General features: G+C 35.1%; 1 protein-coding gene across 2 annotated transcripts in view; it reads left to right on the forward strand.

Moving 5' to 3' along the window:
- Positions 1 to 14,037, forward strand: part of heph (polypyrimidine tract-binding protein 1 heph) — a 458,299-nt gene that overhangs the window by 160,953 nt on the left and 283,309 nt on the right. The window contains exon 4 of one of the 2 annotated variants that reach the window (XM_074094991.1): positions 13,466 to 13,530. The exons of the other annotated variant lie outside the window; for it this stretch is intronic. The gene's annotated coding sequence lies outside the window, so the exon portion shown is untranslated. The remainder of the gene's footprint in view (positions 1 to 13,465; positions 13,531 to 14,037) is intronic. 2 annotated transcript variants of the gene reach the window in all.

The raw sequence follows: 14,037 nt of genomic DNA on the forward strand, positions 1-14,037 counted from the left end.
CTTAATTTGAGGACGATTCTAGATTTTTGAATTTACGTTCATTTTAGTTTTTGTAAATTTGTGTTTATGTTGAGAGAAATAGCTATTGGATAAGATAAACAGTACATTAACTCTTAACAAAGGAATATTCTATTTAATGTGAAATAACATACACATGAATGAAAACAAAATTAATGAATGGAGGACATGGGGGGAGGTCTTTGCCCAGCAATGGGACATCAATAATAATAAATAGGTAGGTAGGTAGGACGCCCACTGTTGGATATAGGCAACCCGTTCGGTTGAAAGAAGCCTGCGTCCATCGTAAGCCAGCAGGTGGCCGTTGGGGCTGAAAATCTCTCGAATGGAGACTGAAGATTGGCAAACGCAGCGTAGGACGTCACCAAGATGGACGGATGGCCTGGTTAAATAACAAAGTAGGCACGACAAATTAACGGATGTGCTGAAATCGGAGCCACTGCACGACGTCGGTTGCTCTCGAATGCCGGACGCAAGATCACGAACCTAGTTTCGGCGTCTCTACCAGTTTCGGTAGATTTTCTGCCCAAGCCGAAACTCCAATTGAACACCGAAAGTTCAATCAAACACTATTCTATTGAAGTAGTGAACATCAGTGCTTGAATATTCCTATTCCCAATTTCCCAGTTGCATGTTCATCCCAGTTATTTTGGTAGCCATGGCATGCAGAATTTCAGTCAAATAAAAGCAGAAAGAATTTTTTTTTGTAAAAAAAATGACAGTGACATAACAATTTTTGATTTCTGCTTGTGAGTATAAGAGAATCGTTGAATAAACTTTGCCTTCAACAAAAATTGCACAGACCAATAAAAATAACACATTTTTCTTATTGTCTTCGATCAAATGTTCGTTATGTTAATCGCTTTGGAAATTTCACGTTAGACGGTACCTAAATTGTACGTAGATGACTGTTTATAGGCTGAAGGGTGCTTCGGATCGCTTTGGAATGCCTATCGTCTGCTTCAATACCACTGCAGACAATTAGTTTACACGTAGTCAATTGTTGGTAACACTTCCTTTTTGGAGCAGTTAGGAGGGTCAATAATGTAGACACCATATTTCTGTAAAACAATACAAGATGGTGGTAGAAAGAGATGCATCCGATACAAGCTTATAATGGAGATTATTATATACGTACATGTTATGTTATGTCATTGAGGGACCGCGTTTTTTCATGATGACTTTCGGACGCAGGCCTGCAGTTTGTGAAATTAGGTATATGTATGAATATGAAATACGTCATCTTAAGTCAGATGGACTATTTATAACAATAATCAAAGAACACACATAATAATCCAGACGGCGCAAAATACCACAGCTGTGCGTAAATAACCAACTCAATGAAGATTTACTTTAACAAGTATAGAACTCGACAGACTTTCGACCTCGAAGTTACATTCAGGTCCTTAATACAATCGGAGCTCGATTTATTGACCCAGAGCCTGTCTGAACCGCAGTCAATACACATAATATGTTTCAGGCGCCGATAGGGTCTGATTCCTTTATAAATTGTATATAAGAAGATAAATATCTTACAGAATACTTTTCAGGGCGCCGTACCAGAAGGGTAATAAGGAAAGGGAACAGAATCATTTTAATGTCCCGTTTGTCCATCGGTCTGTCTGTCACAAAGTTATATTTAAAAAATCGTAATAAATAAACAGCTACATACATACGTATTTTTTATTCCCCTTATGACAGCGAATAAATAATGCAAATAAAATTAAATATTAAGAGAGTCCTATAGAACCAATATAAAATGACAATGATCCAACACTATTTACAACATTATATTTTGATTATTATAGAAGCAGGGCTCTGCTAATATTGTTCTTTTTTAATCCTGACTCGATACAATCTTTGTTTGCTAGCTTCAGGCCTTTAATTTATTTAAAACTAAATTTTCTTCTTGGTCGTGTAAAATATAATCATTATGTTGTAGTTCTACAAACTTTCTTGATTATTTGACAGTTCAAAACTCACAAGTACCTATGCAACGTGTTTGTAAAATAGGACAACCCCCTTATTTCCCCGTAAGGGAATAGCCGAACTGTTTATTTTATATCTAAATAATGATGAATAAATGATAAAGCAGTAAAACTAGAATTTTATCACCACCTCAAAAAAGGTAGAAGTCTCTACAGCCTCATTTGAGTTGCGGGAGAGCGCACGGAAATGTGTATCGTCATCTAATGTATTTGGCCACCTTTTGCCCAGTTGTAATACTCAAATACTCGCACTTTTGTCGGAGAATAGCTTTGTGTATTTTTGTATTGTCACGAAATGTTTTTTGAATTGCCCATCAAGTGGTTCTCTATAGTTTGCCCAAATTTTGTATGGCATAATGCATCATTTTCCATAATTACTTTAATTTGACATAAATTAGTTTATTTCTGAAACAGTAAATATTTATTCAGAATTGATATCAAACACACATGCACACATTCGTTATCATATATAAGGTGCTAACAAATTAGGTACCATTATTTTTATAGCTGATAGTACTCGTCTCTAGTAGTAGACTTAAGTATAAAATATTTAAATGTTTATGATACTTTTTGGAGATAATTAGAGAATCAAATTTGGTGCGTCAAAACATCCTGTTAATAAGATAATTAATAGCAATTAAAACTTCTTTGAAAGTCTTGACGGTTACGAGTAACTGACCACTTCACTTAGAAAAATAAATGTCCACACACACATAGATCCATGTCACATAGGATCCATGTCCATGTTTGTCACATACGTCCATGGTCACATAATGCTTACCATATGCTTACTAATAGTTTTCCGCCAATCGTTGACGTTTATGACTAACGACAGGTTCACTTGACAGAAAGTATTAAATATCTTATTTATTCCTCTTAATGGCGGCCATAAGGCTTGGGCCAATGTCAGTTAAATTAAAGATAAATATCTTCTTCTTATGCATGTTGTACGGTGACTGTAGTTTTTGCAACTTGATAGCAAAATTCCAGAAACCACGCGGAGACCACTTGCGCATTAAAAAATGTCAGACACGAGAGCAATATAGAATTTTGTGATCACTGTTCACTGTTAAGGTTAATCGTCGCATAAAACACTATCAAAATTATACTTCAACTAGCCAAAGAAGCAGAAATACCAAAATTATATATCGTCTACATCCACCATGTTCGAATGCTACAAATCGAATCTATTAAATATCTTGTCACTCAAATTTTATTTATTTAGTTCAGGAAATTAAAACAAAAATATCGTATAAAAAGTTTTCTTAATTTATATTTACAGTTTATTGTTTTGATCAGCATCTCTTAAAATATTGGTACTTAATTTGTTAGCACCTTAGAGATCGTGCTTCATTACAAATAATTAAAAAGTTAGTAATTGTCTCTAGAACATTATATGGACCACGAATGTACATAGCATATGTGTGGTGTTCACTAAAGAGTCTTAATATTGTATTGTAGATAATTCCCGTAGCATTGTTTTGGCAGCAACCCTACACTCACAATACTATATTCGGACTACCAAGTAACATAATATACAGCGCAAAAATAAAACTGTGATCTACCTGAGAGAGCGCCTACAAACAATGTTAGCGAAAATTCAATCTCGCAAAATAGAAAATACTTTTACGGTCAATGAATATGAAAGTGTGGATATGGCTGCGGTATTATGGGGTTATGACTTTTATCTTAACACTAAAATTTAGTGCTGCCTCTCGTTCCTCGACTACTCTATATGCTAAATTTCGAGTAGTTTTATGGCAAGATCTTGATTTTATTTCACAATAACGGAATTTTATAAAAAAGGTAATTATTTCGAATAGTACCTAACTAACACTTATTTTTTTACGGATAAATTTTTAGACGCGGTTTTGCCTCCATGGAATAATAAAATATAACATAGCTCTGTATCCCGCGGGAGTTTAAAAAAAAGGCCTTCTTCGTACACTAGCTTACTGATAAAATAAACTGAAGAGATGAAAGCGTTGGCAGCTAGTCAGGGTTTTTTTGTTTATCGCGATAAGCGTTATAATAAAGTTTAGTTTCCATTTGTCTATAACACTGGAATGAAAACCAATGTGTGGACAAAAGTATACTACAGATCCATTTCGTAATGATATTTTTCGTCATTCGATAAACTTTAACATTTTATTTATTATTTATTTATTACTTTATTGTAGACAATTAATATTACTAGTTAATATTATTTCCCGCTCTCTCTAGAAAAATTTAACTAAAACTGGTAGTCGTGGCATACGATATCAAAATTTGAAACGTTCATCATATCTTCATGTTTTTTAGATATAAAAAAAAAATCATGCTTTACTCGTTTTGTCAACAATAAAGATTTATTTGAATAAATAAAAAGAAACAACCCACACATACCCACACATTATCTATTGTGTGTAACAATAAAACTCTTTATAGCATATTTGTTACTTTTGAGTTACTTATAACAAAATTTCCCAAGTTCGTCCTTCTACTTCCGTTTCCAATGACTAACGCATGATTACCTACCCAGAAACGTGGGCCAAAAAAATGAATAGGTACCGTGTTTAATTAGAGATCCTGTGTTCGAGATGTTCAATCCGAGTATTAGGCTCTATTGTTGCGTGGTTCTTTCAAGGAAATTTAAATCGATTCCCTTGCGTTTTCTTCGTTGGGAAACCAATCCCGGCTCACAATACGGCCGCATACAATAGCAGCTATAGAACCACGATGACGGGAATCGCGACGATGCTCAGGCTCTTACTCCAAGGATTATGCTATTTAAGCACGTGCAGTGAACATTCGATATATTTTTGAGCTTCGCTGTTGGAAGATAATCCAATAACACTGATTAAAGTGTTAACAGGAGTGGAGATAGGAAGTTTTTGATTTAATGCTGAACGGGCTACATTGCAAGATACACATTGTAGACTATCGAAGCGTCATGATAATATGGATTTTGATTTATTTTTAAGGTTCTGTCCTTTATTATCGTAGAACATTTTTTTGTTATATCATCAATAGTTTCCGCAGCGCATGCGATGAAAGATATTTTATGGCAACTTTTTATACACTTTGAGTTATATTATTGAAGTTTTAAATTACAATACAAATTTAAGTTGTGTGTGTGTGTGTGTGTGTGTGTGTGTGTGTGTGTTTTGGGTTGTGTTTTTCAAAAGGAAAAACATATAACCTTTACAAGATCACTTTGTTGACAGTTATCTACTCGTATCTGTCTGTTCAGTTCAGTGAGAGAGAGAGGGGAGAGCAGAGAGGGGTTTAGAAAAGAGTAGAAAAATCAAATTTCTAAGTCAACGCAATAAAAAAATATAGTACATTGTGTCTTAAGGGCGGTAAATAAGGAATTACGAACGAGAGTCTATTAGAAGCCCGAAGTCGAAGACTGAGGGCTTTAATGAGTCGATGTTCGTTATTCTAGTACCGCCCGTGCGACATACAATGTTTTTCATCACATTTGCGAGTAAAATTTTATATTTGTTTAAGAAAAAATTTAATTGTTCCAAATATTGGCGATACCTTAGGCTGTGCTCTTGGCAGGGTCGCCCTCGACCTCCCTCGGCATGCGCCGCAACGTGCGTGTGCATGTGGACCATGTAGTAGTCCTGCTGCAGGAGCGCGCGCACGCGCAAATCGAAACTAGTGTTGAATTTTATAGCACAAGAGTGTATGTATTATTGTTACGATAATAAACACTAGTCATAGTTCCAATGATATTTATAGTTTTTGACAAAGTCTATCGTTAATCTTTAGTGTGTATTTAAATTAAATGTTTGAAATAATTGTTAATGTTACAAAAAAACTTGCTGTCTTACATGGCATTTCAGCATGCTCAGAACAAATATTATTTTACCATACGAAGATACATCTTAAAGTTTCCACGATATTAACACATCCCCTTCTCTCAGCCTGGAACTTTCCGTTCTGCCGATACCATTCTAGCAATGTGTTCCATTTTGCCAGTTCGCAACTCCACTACAGACTTAATTATCGCACTGATCAAAACCCGATCATGTCAAAATGTCAGTTGATTAGGCAGAATTACATTCTATCGATAACACGGGGAATTTAGTTAACCAAATCTAAGTCCAATTAATGGAATGCCATTATCACCCGTTGTAAAGTGTCACGCTAAGCTTCCTTATCAAACGTTTTAGTTGTCTTTGAAACAGAAGCACCTAAGTATTTTAAATTAATTTCGCCGAGTTTTCGTCACGGATCATTTCCGCCGAGCCCCCGGCTCCATTGTGCCTCTAATGACGTTACGACTGACAGACCGACGGATTGGATAAGATTTACGTTATACAGAAAATTATCTTCTAATTTCCAAGGTGAATTGCAAAAGACATGATCCCGAGTAAGAAGCTTTAAGTCCAATTACTTTTTTTTTAGCAAATTGACGTATTAAAAAAACCATCGTTGACTGAAAAATAACACTCAATAACAACGCGTAAAGGATCACTCATAAAATATTTTCAGGATTTTAAGTATGAAACACAAAGAACAACAAAATCAATCGTAATAAATCAATTTCAATGTAACTTCGTACTTTGTAATACACAATAAATAAAGAAAATATCAGTATTCCCGCGTGAAATGCTTTTCGTAATCCATGAACTTTTAAAACATTCCCAAATAAGTAAGTAAGGAGTTCAAACGGAGCGAAGCGAGTAGACTCGCCGAGCGTGAAGCCGTGACTGAGCACGGCCATATAGCACTGGAAGTTACTTAGAGCGCACTTTGGTACCACATTCAGAACAGTCAGGAGTGGCTGCCGAGCAGGCTCAAACAAACACTTGTCGCAAATATTCTGCTTTAACAAGCTATGAGTTTTCGGCGTTTGCTTTTCAGACAATGGGGACAATTGTTTTTCTAGTGTCAGAAGACAGTAGTTTTTTTTTAATCTGGCCGTTTAGTTCGGTAGTATCAGCCAGTGTCCTAGAGTCGATGCCTGCGGCTGAAAATTTCGATAACATGTTTACTTTGCAGGTTTAGTTTAGTTCAAATTCAGTTTTAATTTCTTTGTTATATGTTAGTTAGCTAGTTATATAAATAAATATTTGGACATATTTCAATTCAACTCTGTAAGATTTTATATTTCACTCGTGAACAATAAACTTTTAATCAAGCTCCTCCTCTATCTCGACCTACCTACTGGATTTGCAAACACTATTAGGTAGTTCACAGATGATGTGAACCTCCACAAAGTAAGGTCTTAATCAATGAACTACAACCCAACGAAAGCCTAGCCTAAGAGGCTTGCTGCTGATAGTTCCATTGATACTATGTTGATGATAGTGCTAATTTCGAAATTTAATGTTTACTGGATAAAATTTAGCACAAATTTATTTATAATCTGGACTAACACACAGGATAATTATCCTGTAAAATCACTTTATATGATCTTATAACTTGGCAGTGGTTAGTTAACTTGACTATGAAGTTTGAAGTCCCGGGTTCGATCTCCGGTCGAGACAGAGAGACGATATGGAAAAACGTATGTTTACTCTCAAGTTTTGGGTATTTAATATATATTAAAACATGTTTACCCGTTATTTAGTTCCATAACACAAGCTTTGCTTACTTTGGGATTAGGTCAATTGGTGCCCTGTTACTTTTTAAACCATGTTCTTGAAATTTGTCACTTCCAGTGTTCTTACCCCAAGGCTATAAGTTACAACAAATCAAACCGTAAAAACTTTGCCGAAGATTCTCGATAAAGCGGTGGAGTCGAGTAACTTTCCGACGATGTACTTATTTGTACGTAATTTGTATGGGAATCGCGACATTGTTCCATGCTATTGGACATGCCGAAGTCGCAAGTGGTTGCACTATGCTTTAACGTGACTGCTGGACAATGGGTGCGTATTTCGTCGCATGACTTTTTGAAGTCGTAATGTGTTTGTCATATTTTTGCCTTAATTGTTCAGAATTTATAAAAAACTAACCTTACCTAACCTTTAAAGTTCTCTACAGACAGACCGTTTAAAAAAGTCTGAAAATTATTGTTTGTCATAATTTATGACAAACAATACATTATGATATTATATAACACTATGACTATGACTTTCAACCATTATGAGTGCCGATATGGACCCCAGCACAATATTAAAAAAGTAAGATTTTATTTAAGTAAATAGAAGTTTCTCAGTTAATAATGTAAATTTTTGGATGCCGAAATATTTCACTCTAGAAAAGAAAGATATATTATATTATTCACATCATTTATTTAATTACCAGCGCTCTGCCTTTAGAACCATAGACATATTAAATGGAGTGAATTTAGCGAGTAATATTAATGAAGACCGTTTTCTAAAATCGAAATTTAAATTTCACTACGAGACCTAAGTGCCCACCATCACCAGGTTAACGGGAGTAACTCCGTACGGAGTTCGTTTAACTCGCAATGATAAGTTGCATAATAATATTAAAATATGTGCTTCTTCCACTTATTATGAAGTTGTAAGGCTTTTTACTACGCTCCACTCAGTCTGTTACCTTTCGTTTCTGCTCATTACGCGTACGATTTTTAGTGGAAGGTGGTATGGTGTGTAAATATAATAGGCAATTTTCGGCATTGATATAAGATATAAACAATGTAATATTATTTTTTGTATTTTTTTCTTTACTTGTAAATATATTTTTATTTTATTGTAATTATATTATTATGAAACTTTCTGGTTTCATTCTTCTGGCAATGGTCTTTGGTAGTTTAAAAAATGACGTGTAAAAGTGCCCATTGTGGTATTTACTGAATAAATCATTTGAATTTTGAATTTGAATTTGAATATGAATATGAATTTGAATTTGAATTTGAATTTGAATTTTTTGAATTTGAATTTGAATTTGAATTTGAATATAATAGGCAATTTTCGGCATTGACATCTATACAATACAATACAAATATTCTTTATAAAATATTCTCTATTCTTTATAATTATTCTTTCTCTTTCTATGTACCTTATGTACAGTCGAGTTCATAAACTTGTGAGCAAATTTTTGATCAAAAATATTTGAACACGCTTCTATGCTATTGTCAATAGAGTCGTGTTCAGGTATTTTTGGTCAAATTTTTGCTCACAAGTTTATGAACTCGACTATACATAGATGTCGATGATTTTCGGGGTGTGTAAGAGTAGCTTTACCAAAAAATTTTTTAAATAGTGCAGTGCACTGACCTGGTCCGGAGTTTGGCCGATGATGATGAAATGTCTTGCGGAATATTTTGACTGTAAATAGTAGTTTTTTTTTATTTTCCTTTGGGGTGGATGAAAGGCAGTCAATTGTCTGACACTAATGACTCGACACTTTGTTTCTCTTACCAGAGAGCACACATACAACCGAAAGAGGTTTTAGTGCGCAAACAGAACTTTATAACAACTGTTCGCGTGACGACCAACTGAAGTTATTTACAAAGATGATTCGTAATAAACAAAGCTTCCTCAGTCTGCAACCTGTGACAATTTTCGAATGCTCTAATATGTCGCCTTTTCGCATAATATTTTGACGAGGCATCATTTATTTAATTTCCAACGCTGCCATGCAGCAGGGCTACTACGAAACTTGAAACTCGAAGATCGTGTCGTGCGGTCCCTCAGACACTTGTACTATTTAATACAAGAGTGAGAGGGACCGTACAACACGAACTTCGAGTTTCGAGTTTCGTAGTAGCCCTGCAGGGCCGCGGACATATTAAACGGAGTGAATTACGAGTCGTGCGTACGTGGTACCCGTTTATAATTCATTCGCCGTGATGTCTTACGAATTTGTATTTTCCAGTACCAGTATCGATCCCTCATCCGGCAGAACATGACGAGCACTTGAATTTGTTATATCGTGTCGGGAATTACAACAGTTGGTAAAGTTTTTGGGGCAATAAAAAATAAGGTGGGTTTTTGGTGAGAGATTTGGATAATGTGCTATTTATTTATTACAAGGAGAGCAAACAGAAGCAAATGTATACAATATTTACCTAGGTACTTATAAATTAAATACAAACTTAAGTACATGCACATACTCCCTAATAGGGAATATTACTGCAATTTTCTGCCGTCAGAGTGCAGATCTAGCACAAAACCATAAACAGTTTTTGGAGTATCTTAAATGCCCGTAGGATGCTTTGTAATATCATAATAAATTATTATTTCAATATTTTTTTTGGAAATATCGTTAATATCGATGTAAATAATTATCATGTTATTTTGTTACTAATAATAAATATGTCATGTTTTCTATAAGTATTAATACTCTTTGCTCATGATCTGTCATGGCGACAAAATATAAAGAGAACTGATCAATAAGAGTACCGGTCGCCATATTCAGGGAATGTTATTACCCTGTTAAGAAGAAGAAGAGACCTGACGTTGTCATGGGGTTTTACGCTAGTGTCGCCCCCTGCGCAGAGCTTTGCGTAATATTCCCTATTAACTGTCACTGTTATTTTTTTTAATTTAATTGTTTTATTTTAAATAGTGAGCTATGACGTACGTAACATAGATTTGATAGGTACGTAAGATGTGCCTACAAATCATTATGTAATGCAACTGTTTAAATAAACTTCCACTAAAATATGTGGTTGAAATGACTTATTTAGATTTACACTATACATATTAAAATTTCATAGATTTTGTTTTTGAACTTTCGTTTTGTCATACCAGACATATCCACTAATGTTTTTTTCTTTGTAATAACCTTTTTTTTTTATTAAATCGAGAGATGTAATACGCGTTGCGGAAACGTACTTTAAAATGAATTCAAAATATTTTCAATAGTACTACTGGTATTATTGCCTAGGCCTGGCAGTAGACAATATAATTGCTTAGCATTAGTCGAGTGGTTTAAATGGCTAAATTTGAGAGTTTCGCCATTTTTGAGAAAATGTTTTATAGGAGTCACAAAATGACTTGTGATAACTTCTCCTAGCGAGACTACCAAGTTATTTCATTACAGTGGTCCGACTGACTTAAAATTTAATACTTGTTTTGAGCTCCGATAACAATAAAAGTAATATTCTAGTAAACGTCAACGAGGAGAATATAGTAATAGCCATTGATAAAAAAAAAAAAAACGCTTTTTGGTACAACATTAAGCATATTTTTTTTATTACTTATAATTATTTTATACTTAGATGCTCTTAAAAACGTGTTTGTGTAATCAAACGGAACTAAATCAAAGCATGCAGACGTAATAAAAGGCTGCTGGTAGCTGAGCAATCTGGCTCAAAATGAGGAGCCCGTAAAGCAGAACAAAAGACGAGGTAGGTAAGTAATAAAATTTGTAAACGACGGCATGATACGCCCGCTTAACCCCGACTGCGTTCTTTGGCGACGAATATAATGAATACGGAGAATCGCTCCGACTGTCTGCGGTTATACAAAAACTTTACACGCCTTAATTCGCTTAGTTGTTCGGAGATGTGTTTACGAAATTGTATTTGCACGAGTTAAAATTAATTACGTTGCTGCAAACACGCAAGAATCCTGCGTCTGTGCATCGCATGTTTGATGTTATTGATGTAACTATTAGAAATTACCAATTTGTTAGAATAGTATTTTTAGTACAAGCTTTTCTTCTGATTTTACGAGCATTGTCATTCAAATTACATATACGAACTATGTTTTAAGTTGATGTCATAAAGCGTTGAGGAATTCCGTTCTACAGAGAAGATCCTGGCCAGAATACCATGATATTACTGCCAGATAATTTTATTATCACAGTAACAACTATACAGAGACATAATTTGACGACCAGATGGCCTAGTGGTTAGAAAACCTGACTACGAGGCTTGAGGTCCCGGGTTCGATTCCCGTGTCGTGGCAGATATTTGTATGAAAAATCTGAATGTTTGTTCTCGGGTCTTGGGTGTTTTCTATGTTTTTAAGTATGTTTCTATATCTATTAAATTATATTTATCCGTTGCTTAGTACTCATAATACAAGCCTTGCTAAGCTTACTTTGGGACTAGGTCAATTGGTATGAATTGTCCCGTGATATTTATTTTATTTATTTATAATGTATTCACAAACTTTCGCATTTATAATATTAGTAGAATTAACAGCGATGTTAAGTTTAATTTTTACACACAATGTATAAAATATAACTGGACTGCACTCCAACTTGTTGGCACCAAGTGAAAATCAGTAAGTGTACCGTAGCGAAGCTACGATCGTTGGCTCGTAGCAAAGCGTAGAGGCCGGCGTAGAGCCTCTTTTGGCCGTCAGCCAGTTACCTGTTGTTTCTTTAAGGCAGAACCTAACTGTTGCGTGTGTCATTGTTCATACACGAGGGTTCTAAGTGTTTTGTTCACGTTTAGTGTTTCGTGGGACTTTTTAGTCGCCAACTTTGGATGTGCTACGAGTATTATTTTATCTTATCTTAGTTTAGAGTTATATTATGATAAATGACTTTTGTTAAGAAGTAGTTGAAGCCCACGGTTTTGCTCCCGTATAGAATACAAAAAGGGTCAGTTCCGTATCCCGTGGGAATTTCGTTAAATTTCTTCCTAATGCACCTCTATTACGTTGATGGTGGAACCAGTACGTTAGGCTATAGGCTGTCAGTCAAGTTGAGTTACTTAAACTCTTTGCGCTGTTATGAAAATACCTCTTAGTTATTAATTCATCAACCAACACCAATAGATACCAATTTATTTTTAAAAGAAATTTCACTAAGTGAATTTAATTGCAATGCAGTATACTGCAAGTTGCGAGACCAAACGAAATTTTGTTAGAGTGCAGTCAATTTGAAAGCAAATGTTTTGGCAGAGCGCCGACTCCACCTGTTGGCCAAGACTATTAGATATGGCTCGGAATATATTCATGGGTCGAAAGAAACGTGGCCGACGTACCCGTCTATTGGCTATGAAACAAGACACAACAATTTATGTCTTTGCTACCCTATTACCCACGACTCCGTTGCGAATAAATCGTTAACCGGGAACTTTGCAATTTTCCTGGATAAAAATATCCTAAGTCCTTCCCCGGGGCTCAAATCTGTATACCGAATTTCATCTAAATCGGTTCAGCGGTTTAGACGTGAAAAGGTAACAAACAAACAAACAGACTTTCGCATTTATCATATTAGTGGGAGTAGCCTTTATCTGCGCCCATTTAATAAAACCTTTACGTCTAATAGTTAATTGAAATTCCTTGATTTCGCAAAAAAACATCCTTGGGAATTTCCAGAAAATACATCAACCACTGGAACTAGATCGTAATTTGCCCAATTTGTACATTAAAAGGAGACTGAAGTGTGTCTTAGAGAGAGAGTAACATTATTAATGTAGTTCACCTTCATGGTCCTCTCTTTAAACTAATCTTTTATAAAATCGAAAACTACAGCAAAAAGGATACTGAATTACTGATATGATTGTTCGGTACATCAATTGGCACTTCTTAATTTGTTTCTTTCTGCTGAGATAAAGGAAGGCTAAGCAGTTTATTTTTCTGTTACAGGTACGTCATTACAAAGTTTAAGCTCAAACTTTCGCCGCGTTGCTGACACATAAAATAATACTTTGGTAAGTTCTAGTGAGTTTAAGATATCACCTAAAACACTGTTACGAGCAAAGTGTACCTCCGCAAAAATATTTTTGCGCAAAAGATAAAAAAATCACTTAGCCCGCCGCTTTAGTATATTACAGTTTTACGTCATTTTCCCTAAAATATGCGGGGACAACGTTACGAAAAATGTTCGCGACGTTGTGTAATTCGGAAAATTCTAATTAGAGCGGCCAGCTGTTCTGTCCTTTTTTAAATTTTGTCGTCGAACTGCGTCGTCAGATGACGCCAAAGATGTTTGACAAGTTAAAAGATGCAAACTTTGTGTTTTGTTTATTTTCTAGATGTGACATATTTATGCTAGATCGCTTGATAAAAGTGGGTGGAAACGTACCGAATCTAGCAATCGGATTAATAAAAATCTACATCTTGCCGTGCTCCCCATGTCATCGGATCCCTCACTACGATACGCGTCCAAAACATGTTGATAGTATTCAATATATATAATACAAGGCAGACCAATTCAT

The sequence above is a fragment of the Choristoneura fumiferana genome, chromosome 12, assembly GCF_025370935.1.
Source record: "Choristoneura fumiferana chromosome 12, NRCan_CFum_1, whole genome shotgun sequence".
Lineage (NCBI taxonomy): Eukaryota > Metazoa > Arthropoda > Insecta > Lepidoptera > Tortricidae > Choristoneura > Choristoneura fumiferana.